Below are 11,854 nucleotides of genomic sequence, written 5' to 3' on the forward strand. Positions count from 1 at the left end.
GTCATGCTTACCTCTAAGCATGAAGTTGAGCATCAAGGAGAGTAGGTTCTTTTCACCCATCCACCTGAGGAGGACAACATTCAAACATGGCTAAGCTGCATTGCTCTCAAGCTTTGGGAGGCATTCCAACAGCTTGATGGTTGCCTATCTTTTTTCTTTTTCTGGTTGGTTGTCCACAAACATGAAGAGCATCAGAAGCTGGTTAGGAAAGGCAGCTATTTTGATAAGCCTGTCAATGGCTTTGTTTGATTTTCCTTTTCATATAAAGCCATGTAAATATTAGACTAGAAGTTGTTTTGCTTTCATAAGTGCTTGTGCACATGCCGCATTCTCCTTAAGAGAGCATGGGCTCTAGTTTTCAGTTTTCCTCCAAATGATGGAACACACATGTTTGGGTCTTCCATGACTCAGTGCCCAATGGATGCTTAAGGCTTCTAGACTTCATGCTTAGCATGCAAGCATCCCGCAGATCGCCAAAAATATTGTCATTTTATGACACCCTTGGTCCATCAATGAGAACCGATCAGATATATGTTCCATGGACCAACTTTGCCCAGTTGATCAAGGAGAAAAGCAATGAAATCATGGTTTGAAGTGTTGCCTTGTCGGAAGTTCCTTGGCCCTCTCTTTCTCTTCTCCGGAACCCCGAGGTTCCGAGTTTCTTTGCCTTAGCCTCTTTCTTTCATGCTCGGAACTCCGGAACTCCAATTTTCTGAAGTTCCCTTCCTTCCCTTAGCTTTTCTTCTAATCTCCTCCCCCGGAACCCCCAGGTTCCCAAGTTCCTACCCCGAAACTCTGGAACCCCCAAGTTCCAAAGTTCCTAGTTCCTCAACCCCAGAACTCTGGAGCCCCCAGGTTCCCAAGTTCCTTGTCCAACTATGGTGACTCTAGTCCCCAAAGTTCCCCAACTACGGTGACTTCGGTCCTCGAAGTTCCCCAACTACGGTGACCCCGGTCCCCAAAGTTCCCCTTCTCTCTTTAACCCTTTCCCTCTCCATCCCGGAACTCCGGAACCCCCAAGTTCCAAAGTTCCCTAGTCTTCAACCCCGAAACTCTGGAACCCCCAGGTTCCAAAGTTCCCTAGTCTTCAACCTCGGAACACTGGAACCCCCAGGTTCCGAAGTTCCTAGTCCTCAACCCCGGAACTCTGGAATCCCCAGGTTCCCAAGTTCCTTGTCCAACTACGGTGACTCTGGTCCCCAAAGTTCCCCAACTACGATGACCCCGGTCCCCGAAGTTCCCCAACTACGGTGACCCCGGTCCCCGAAGTTCCCCAACTACGATGACCCTGGTCCCCGAAGTTCCCCTTCTCTCTTTAACCCTTTCCCTCTCTATCCTGGAACTCTGGAACCCCCAAGTTCCGAAGTTCCTTTGAGCAATTCCCCGGAACTCCAAAACCCCGAGGTTCTAAAGTTCCTTCCCCTTTTGCCTTCTCTCCCTAGTTCCTTTGGAACTCCGAAACCCCGAGGTTCTGAAGTTCCTTACTCCTTCCCTTGTCTTCCCTACTTCGGGAGTTTGAACTTCTGAAGTCTCTAGGCTTCCTTCCGACTGGCAACACTTTCGGATGGCGTGATCGACACTCAAGGCTTTAAATGCTCCGACAGTTTTGGTGACTTATGCACTTTTTTGTGGAGCCATAGGGGTGCATTTAATGTTTTTGGCAGGATTTCCATCAAGGGAGGTATGGGGCCATGTTGGGTGACTTATGTCATATCTGACTTTGGAAGGTCAGTCAATCTATCTTCCTCAGAATTGCCTTTGAGGTATGGCTAGGTTGCTTGCATGTACAAGTCAAGTGCATGCACTTCCCTGCACTTCCAGATTGACATTCAGTGGTCATGATCACCATTGTCACCCATTTTTCTATATAATGGCTTTTAAGCCTCATTGTAAAGGGTTCTCTCCCTGCTGCCTAGAGTTTTCTTATGCTCTCCTCTTCTCTTGAAGACTTGTAATCTTTGCATTTCTACAACTGTAAGATTGGCATTTGGCCATATAATTAATTAAAGAACACTATTCTTTCCTTCTTTCAACCTATGTATGTTGTGTATGCTTTCTTACTTTCATCATAGGTGCATGTTGTGGCTCTTTCTCTTCATATGTGTTGTGTTAACTAGTTTTCTGAGTGTGACTTGTGGGAATCCTTCTCCCCTCTTGGCATTCAGTGGATTCTAACCTTCATCTATGCATTGGGGTTACTTATACAACTAAAAGTTGTGCATCTTCAGGGTGTTTCAGTTAATTACTTGCTTCATTTAGGTAGGGAGAGGAACAATCTCTTCTTGGTGTATCACCTCCCTTGTTTCGAGCAATTTCTCTCTTCCCTTTTCCTCTGCAGATTGTTAGGATAGGTTTAGGAGTTAGTTTTGAAGTGTTGAGTTGGTTCAACACCTGCACCTAGATAGAGAAGGAAGTCAGCCTTCTCTAGAGATTCAATCCCCTTGCGCAAGGTCCCACACCTCGGGGTTGTTTCCATGTTTCACAAGGTTGCTGAGTTGATAGCTCAACAAGGGTGCAAGATTTTGTGATAACACGAACACTTAACTACTTAAATTTAAGCAAAAAATAGAGTTAAGCATCCGCATGGGAACATGAGGTTATTACTGGATTTCCCGGATCCACTTTCTAAATGAGTTGTTTTAGGCAAATTTTTATATCATTAAAATAATATTTAGTATACCCATTCATGGGTTCCTTGGGGTTAATCCTTTGTATGCTTCCCTGGATGGGGAGAGGGTGAAATGGTCAAAATCATAGAAGGGGTGGATGAAAATAAATTTTGATGGATTGTCAAAAGGTAATCCAAGGACTTCATGTGCGGGATGTATGGCCTGTGATGAAGGGAAGATCCTCTTTACAGGTGTAAGAAGGCTAAAAGATGGAACAAATAATGAGGTAGAGGCTCAAGCGACTTTACTCGCAACTAATCTGACAGTAAATATGAAGGTAACGAAGGTACATCTGGAGGGTGACTCCCAAATTGTAGTCAATGCTTTTATCAAAGGCAATACACCGTGTTGGAAATTGAATAAATGCATACACATTATAAGTGGAAAGCTTAAATCTTTCCAAAACTTCTGCATCTTGCATGTGAAAAGAGGAGGAAATGCCATTGCGGATGGCCTGTCAAATGAAGCGTGTGAGCTCGCGCTAGGGGAAGTGAGGTGGCACGATTGCAAAGAAGATATAGTGAGATGGAGTTAAGGCTTCTTGCAAAGTTGGTACGTCAACAATTTCAAATTTCATGTCAGAAGGTCGACATTTCATTTGAGTAAGGTCGCGTGTTAGTGCTCATTTATTGTGGATTGCTTTTTGAAATGACATCAATGGTAAAGTGTGTTGCCTTGAATTATAATTTTGGTATTCTCACACATTTAATGAGAATAGTATGTAAGTTGGTGAAGATAAGTTTTGACAGATTTCATCAAAATTTCTCTACAAATTCTCCGACGAGCACCAAAATGGAAGCAAATTTTACTCTGCAATCCTCCAAACTAATGCCATCTTTTTCGAGGGCTCGTCCCCCTGAAAAAAGCTTGAGAAGATGTTTCTTGCGCAAGACCCGTTGTTTTTTAAGGCAATCTAGCTGGTCTTGGGTGAAGAGGTGGCGGTTATTGGCCACAAATACAGATGCAGAGCGAATACTTACTCTCTTATCATGGCTTGGGGACTAGAGTTGGGATACACTTGTACGGATGTGAGACAAGTTATGAAGAAGATCATTCCACAGGAGTATCTGTTAAATATGGAGTCCTTGTTGGAATGGGATGTGGTGGGTTGGGGTTTCAATCTCTCTGAAGGCATCCCAGAGGATAATGTGGAGTTGCGGGCGAGGCACTCTCGAATTCAATTCCTTTGTCGTCGTGAGGAAGCTCGAATTCATTTTAGGGATGATGTGAAGCGAGGATGGGAAGGGTTGATGATCTTTGTCCAGATAATGGACATCGAAGATGTAATTCGGTAGGAGGGTGGGGAGGTGAGAATGGTGGAGGATATGAGATGCAGGAGGCCGATTACGAGAAAGCTAATGGCGGAATTGGTAAGGCAGGGTGCAGTGGGTGGTGCGGCTGGTGGGATTGGTGGCGCGACAGAAGGACCAAATTCGTGTGGGCTAGAGGTTGAAGGTGCAGAAAGAACAAGTGGAGATTCACATGCCTCAATGGGAAGATGAGGATTTTTCTAGATCAAGGTACCTCTGGGTGCATCTTTTTGTTTAGATAGTTTTTTATTTGAAAAACTTAAATTTTTGTTTTTTGTTAAACGATGAACTCTTCGGCCAACTTTGATTGGCATGCTGTATTTTGAACTTCTGTTTCTGATGATGTGGGGGTGGGGTAGGGTTTGAGCGGTATACATTTTGGGAAACCATGGTTTTAGACATTGGGATTGGATGGTGTTTGGGGGTGGTTTGGGGGAGTGGTTTCTTTTTGGAAAGTATGATGTAGATGTACTTTTTAGCTTAAATTAATAAAATATAACTATTATCGATCAAAAAATATATATATTTATTATGTTTTAGTTTTCTTTCCAAATTATTTTGAATTTGTATGTAAACCTTTAAATTTTTTAGATCTTTATTTTAGTGATCCTCATGCAATTTGATAATATTAAATTTTTATAAATTTGATATATGTTACTACCATGACAAATAAAGTTTGCCTTTATTATTGAAGCTATAAAACTAATTATAATACTAATTGAATGTTGATTTAAAAAATGGATTCTCTAGTATTGAATAAGATTACACATATTTGCAGATATTATAGTTAAGATTAAATGAGCTAACTTAAAAAATAATTAAAAATTAAGTCAAGTTACATAATCTATACATAATATTTTGCCCAACAATAATGCTCATTGAACCCAAACCTTACACAAAACCAAACTAAATCTTAATCCCAACCCATAACCAAATTTAACCCTAACCCAAAACAAAATTAACCCTTAACCGAATTTAACAACAATCCTAACCCTAACCTTATACAAAATTGAATACCAACATTATATATAATTAAACATAATTAAACGCTAAACCTAATTTGTTTGCAACCATTATTAAAGTAGGATTAATGTGTTAATACCAAGCCTAACTCTAATTTTATATGAAATCCTAGCCATAACAATAAACCAAATTGAGTTGTAACTATAAATGAAATTGAACACTGGATCTAACACTAAATCAAATTGAACCATAACCAGAATTGTCTTTAACCCTAACCATAGTTAATCCTAATTACTTAATTGTATTATTTAAACTCTAGCCCTTAATCTTGAATGCAAATTTTATTGGGGTTCAATTTTATTTGTTATTAGGGTTCAATTTGGTTTAGTTTAATTTATTTTATCAAGATTTGTTTTAGTGTTCAATTTGATTTATTAAAAGTTTATTTTAAGGACTATACATTCTAATTCTAATATTTAAATAAATTATTATACTTGTAAATTAATAAATGTTTCTTTATTTTAATTTCTTCACTTGTGCCTATGGATGCTACTAGCTTATACATATGCATATGCATATACATATACATATATCTTTTTCTACTATTCCACTTAAATAAAATAATTTTATTAAATTAAGAAATGAAAGCCTCTATATCTCTAGGCTTTCTTTATATATATTTATAATACGAATTAAATGTTAATTAAAAAAATGGATTCTCTAATATTCAATAAGATTACACATATTTACAAATAAATTAACTAACTTAAAAATATAGAAAGATTACCAAATACATTCATTATAATTATAGTTAGGATTAGGATTATAATTCAATTAGGGTTAGATTTATGTTCAATTAGTTTAGTGTTAGAGTTTAATTAGGAGTGGGGTTCAATTAGGATTAGGAATATGATTCAATCAGTGTTTAATTAAAGTTATAAAAGAAATTTTTGAGTTAGGGTTAAAGTATGGTTATATTTCAAGTTAGGATTCAACGAGGTTAGGAATACAATTCAATGAATGAAATTTCTTAGACAATTTTTTAGGTACAATAAAATAATATAAATAAACATATATATAATATAAAAATATAAATTAATAATAGTATTTTAGTTATCTTCATATAATTTAATGATATAAAAATTAGATAATAAAATAATATTATCAATAATATAGTATATTATATATAATAATATTATATTATAATTATAATAAATTAATAACAATATAATAATGAAAATACAATAATAATATTGTGGAGATGTTTCGATTGTGATTATTTGGACGAATAATGAATATTTTGGTATGTACTGGTTTGATTGATTACCTATTCATTGGTTATAATTAATACAGTATAAATTAATAATGTCTTTTATTTGCTAATTGTTTGCAAAAAAAATCCAAATACAATTACAAATCTACACGGCAAGTGCTCGCCACTACGTGACACTTGTTCTTATTTACAACTTTTCTATTTATTTGATTTTGTAGTCATATAAATCTGTCCAGTTTAATTAAATGAATATTTGCTATTTATTTGATTAAAAACCCACTAGCCATCAATTAATTAAATTAATATTTAATTAATTCATCTTCAAACATTCTCCTATTAATTAAATAAATTATTCAATTTATTTTAATTAATTCATTTAACCAAATTCACACTCAATTAAATAAATAAATTTTATTTATTCAATTTAATCCTCTTTCCTCTTTTAAATAAATTAAATAAAACATTTATTTAAATCATTTATCTCCCCCCCCCCCCCAACTTGCATTTTCCTACAAATGCAAGTTGCAGCCACAAGTTGTAATAAATTAAATTTATTTTAATTAAAATCTTATTTTCCCTCACCCACCAAATCCACTTGCAATTCTAACCCCCTTCTAGATTCTTATAAACCCTTCCTAATTAACCTAATATGTCCCCTAATTATTGTCACATTCCTAAGCAACTTGGAGTCACTTCTCAAAGACTTCAAAGTCTTTGAAAATCATTCAATGCTTTGCGTGTTCAACAAGTTAACCTCTAAAGTCTTCCAAACTATTAATGACTCTTACATGACCATTTATGGTTAACCCCTAACTCAACCCCCATATGACTCATGTGTCTCTTCAAGCATTTATTGCTTTGACCATGGTTATCCCTTTTACCTTTGCACAAGAGTTTATCCATTGGATAAAGGCTTTATTCTTTGAATAAAGAATTTATTCACACAACCCAACCTTGACCTTAACTCCCAAGTTAACTTTCAGGTCATATCAAGCATTTAATGCTTATTCCCTCTCCTCTCAACCTATCTCATATTGACACTTGTCATCTTGAGATTGGGTTGAAAGTCCTCACATGGATTGAATATCATTCAATCCTGACCCTTGTTGAGATTAGTCAATCTCAACCATCAATTGCTCCATTTTTCCTATAAATAGAGCCCATTTCTTCATACTCTAGATCCTGAAACTTGTATGCACTAAGTTATAGTGAATTCTAGAGAGCATTTAGCATAAATCACTAATATATTGTTATTTTGGCCTAAAATAAATTATTTTAGCATCATAGCATCTAATATTAGCTTTTGTTCACATTTGCATAGTATTTTAGAGTAAACATTTCAATCTTGAACCTCCATAAGCATCCATAGTGCAAAAAACTGCTGAGAGCTACACTAATTTGAAACTTGGAGAGGAGAGGAACAAAGGAGAAGGAGCTAAGAGCATGTTAGAAGGCATTTGGAGATGTCTTGTTATATTTACTTTCATAGTTAAATATTTCTTCATGTTTTTAGTGTCTCTTTTGATATGTCTGCTTAGATTAGTTTTTGGTTGATTAACACTAACAACTTCTTATGTTTTTGTGTGTTATACGACCACAGGTTTTAGTCTAACCATCATCCACTTTGCAGAGCATCATTTGGTGAACCTGATGTGAAATCCAAACACCCAAAAACATTTTTTTTAACAAAACTAACTTGTTTGACTATTTGGCTTGACACACAGGTCGCACTTTGCCGCTTCTGTTCGCGTGTTACCGCTATTATCTTTTTTGTCTTCTAGCGCTTTTGTTCTTACAATAGTGTAGCATCGTAAATTGTACGCACTTGCTAGGGTGGTACAATTTCACACCTAGTTTAGCACCCGCCTTGGTGCATTTTGCATTTTGCATTGCATTTCCCCTTTAGCACTTAATTAATTAAATTAGTTAGGTCTAAGGTCTTATTTCATCATCTTCCACATCATAAAGTTGGGCCCTTTCATTAAAGTGTGCCCCTTTCATTTTATTCCTCCAATACATCATTTAATCAAAAACCCTAATTAGGTCCTATTTTGAACTTGGGGGCTTGATTTCGGGGGTCAAAACATCTCGAAATCACCTGTAACTTCGGGATTCGCTCTAAAATCATCATATCCAACGGCCCTGAAAATTTGGTGAAAAGTTGTCGGGACCATGGCGCCCGGTGTGCACATGGTCCCGGACATTTTTCCCGAAATTTTAGGAGCGCGATCCAATCATAAAATAAAGCTTAACCCCAAGAAATTGGTGGGAGATTCAATCTCTAGGTCGGCCAAAAGTTGAAATTAAGACCTAGGGTTTCATATATAAGAGCTCTCTTTCTTCATTTGAAAGGATCGGAATTTTTGGTTTCAAGGACCTTCTATGCAGCGAAAGAGCAGATCTTTGAAGACTTCAACAACATTCAACATTCATCCATCAAGCATTCATCAATTTCATTCATCCATTTAGGGCTTTGAAGGCATTGAAGAGCAATAAGGGATTACCGACTGAAGATTGGCTTGTACCCCTCCCTTGGGGTTGGGTATGATTTCATGTTGTTTTCATGTCTTTGCATAAGCCTCATTATATCATTTGTATTCATGCTTTAGATCACTTTGCATCTCGATTTGGAGCATTTACATTATCATTTACAAGCAATTAGGGTTTACTTTCTAGGTTGCTTTAGTTTGCTTACTTGCATTTTAGGATCTTGCACACACACAAGGTCTGCACACACACTACTTTTACAATACAACTTGGCTATTCGTGGAGGTGGAAATCACCAAAGTGGGGGTTTGACTAAGGCAAAACCCTATATAGCCGCCTACAACCCCTTTTTAGATATAAGTGCAGATTTCCGAATTCGAAGGACATCGCAAGTTGCAGATCCGACGGAAGCAGACTGAGACGGGACAACACACCAAATTGCAGAGCAGAAACCTAGGATAGGGGCGTGGGGTGCCCTGGTCCCTGGGACAGGGGCGCTGGGCGCCCTGGTCCCTCAGACAACAACAATTTTCAGCACTTTTCGACAGCTTTCAGGTTGCCAAAAGGAGCAGTTTCAGGTGCAGAATCAGGTCAGTGGCGCATGCGCCCCCGTCCCGAACATTACCACTCAGATTTTAACCCTAGGTACACATCTGCATCCTCCTTTTATCCTTGTGTTTACAGCTTTTCATCACTTAATCTCAATCTTGCAATCTTGTTACTAGTTCATACTTACACTTTAGGGTTAGTAGTTGAACTTGCATCATTTTATCTATCATTTGCAACAAAGGAATAGAAATCCTAATAGGTAGCCTGTGGCTCTCTCTTCCACAAAAAGAAGAAGCCAATTGTGTGATACCTCTAGGCTCTTTCGTATTCCACAAGTGTGTGATTGAAAGTGAGATTAGGGCATGTTTGCTTAGTGTCACTTTTTCCCCCACACATTTTGGTGAACCCGACGTGAATTCCATTCTTCTCTAATTCTGATTTATGTTTTCAAATTTGAGTGTTTATGCTATTTCAAATTCAAATTTGTATTTACAAGTTTTAATTTCTTGCAAGATTCAAAAATTTAGAGGAAATTTTTGCTAAAACCCTAATTTTGTTGAACTTGTGGATAGCTTAATTGGGATCAATAATTTCAAATCTGATTTAGGAACTCATTTGAATCATAAATTTCATTTTCTAAATCTACATTCTAAGTGCTTGCATTGGTTAAAATTAAACATTTCCTTCTATTTTGCATGTGTTATCAGTTGAAAGAGGAAAATTGTTGTCATGATGCATTCATTTCATAGATGTGATAATGGGTTAGCTTCCCTTGTTTCAATTTTTCCTTCTCCTAAAGAACCTCCCCCCATCTATAACAACATTTTAGTGCCTAAAAGAGTTGCTACCAATCCCTTTGAGACTCTCCCATTCTCTAAGGATGAAGACTTTAAGAGTGATCTTGACAATTCTCCTAAAATGTGCCATTCCTATTTAGCTATCCTAGAGGAAAAGAATGATATCATAAACACCTTTCTTAATGTTACTTCACCTTCCCTACATGATGCCTCTCTAAGTGAAAACATATTGATGGACATTGACTTATTTTCTCCTAAAGTTGGTCCTTCCAATGGGGGCATGTTAGTGCAACAAGAGGTTATGAACACTTCTTTCAAAGATCTCCTTCCTAAGCATGAATCTTTGGAGAAATATGTTCATGTTCCTCCTAAAAAACACTCCCTTCATGAGGATCCCTTTGTGCAAGAAGATGACATTATCCCTACATTTCCTAGTGATGGCATTTCCTTTTCCAACAAAATTCTCATTAGAGATGATGAATTAATGATAAATGCTTACCCTTCTCCTAAAGTTTGTCTTACCCATAAGCATCCCTTAGAGAAAGAAGATGAAATAATAAGCAATTTCCTTAACTCTCTCTCCCCTAAAGATCATATTGAACATATTTTGAGGAAAGAGGATGAGTTTAACACATCTATTGATGCTCTCCCTCCTAAGGATGAGGAATTAATAAACAATGTTATCTCCTCTCCCGAAATTGACAATACTTCAAATATTCCTTTCAACAACTTCACTATTTGGGATGAACCATTAGAAGAAGGTGTAGATTATTCTCTATCCCATGAGAGAACCCTAGCCAAAGGGGATGAAATCAAGATTGAAAACTCCCTTGATAGTTTCTCAGCTTCCTTGAATCTCAATTATTCTCCCTCTAAAAATAAAGCATCTCCCTCTCCTCAACTTGGTTCTACTCATAAGGATACCCTAGTTCAAAGCCAGATGGTTAACATCTCTTTCACAGATCTCCCTCTCAAAAGTGAGACTTTAGAGAGTAATGTTGATCCTTCTCCTAGAGAGTTTATTCCCCATGTAGATCCTTTGATGATAGAGGATGATATGACTTTTCCTAGTATCACTCTTCCTACTAGAACATCAATGCCTACCCCTGGTCTCTCTCCTAAAATTGATTTAATCCGTGATAAGATTTTAGTGCAAGAGAAGACTATCAATAATTCTTCCAACACTTTTGTTCATTCCTCTAAACCATCCTCAATCAATTTGATACATGTGAATGAAACACCTAACAAACCTCTCTTCACTGTCCAAGGTGCTTGTCCTTCTCAAAATTCTCAACCTTTAAATAAGCCTATCTTAGTGGTTCAAGGTGGTTATGCTAATGATTCTTTTTGCACTCCTAAGAAACCTATTATTATTGTGCAAGGAGGTTATTCTACTAAGAGCCCTTATGAGTATGCTAAGCAACTGACTAGAGAGAGTTATAATGCGGTTGCTCATACCTATAACACAAGAAACAATAGGCAACCTAATCCTCCTCCAGTTATCCCAACTTCGCTTCCTCCTTCCCAACCTATTCTTCCTCAAGCTCCTCGTATGTCACAAATGCTTAGTAAGGACTATGATCTCATAGAGCAACTTAAAGCTACCCTTGCTAAGATATCCCTTTGGGATTTGATCCAAACTTCTTCCGCTCATCATGGAATGTTACAAGATGCCTTGAAAGATTTGAATGTTCCTCCACCTAATACATCTAGTAATATAGTGTCTTTGGTTAACTCTGTGATAAATCCTAAAGCTCAAATTGTGTTTACTCAAGATGAGTTGCCTACTAGTGAAATTCAACATCA

Source organism: Cryptomeria japonica, chromosome 8 (genome assembly GCF_030272615.1).
Source record: "Cryptomeria japonica chromosome 8, Sugi_1.0, whole genome shotgun sequence".
NCBI classification, from domain to species: domain Eukaryota; kingdom Viridiplantae; phylum Streptophyta; class Pinopsida; order Cupressales; family Cupressaceae; genus Cryptomeria; species Cryptomeria japonica.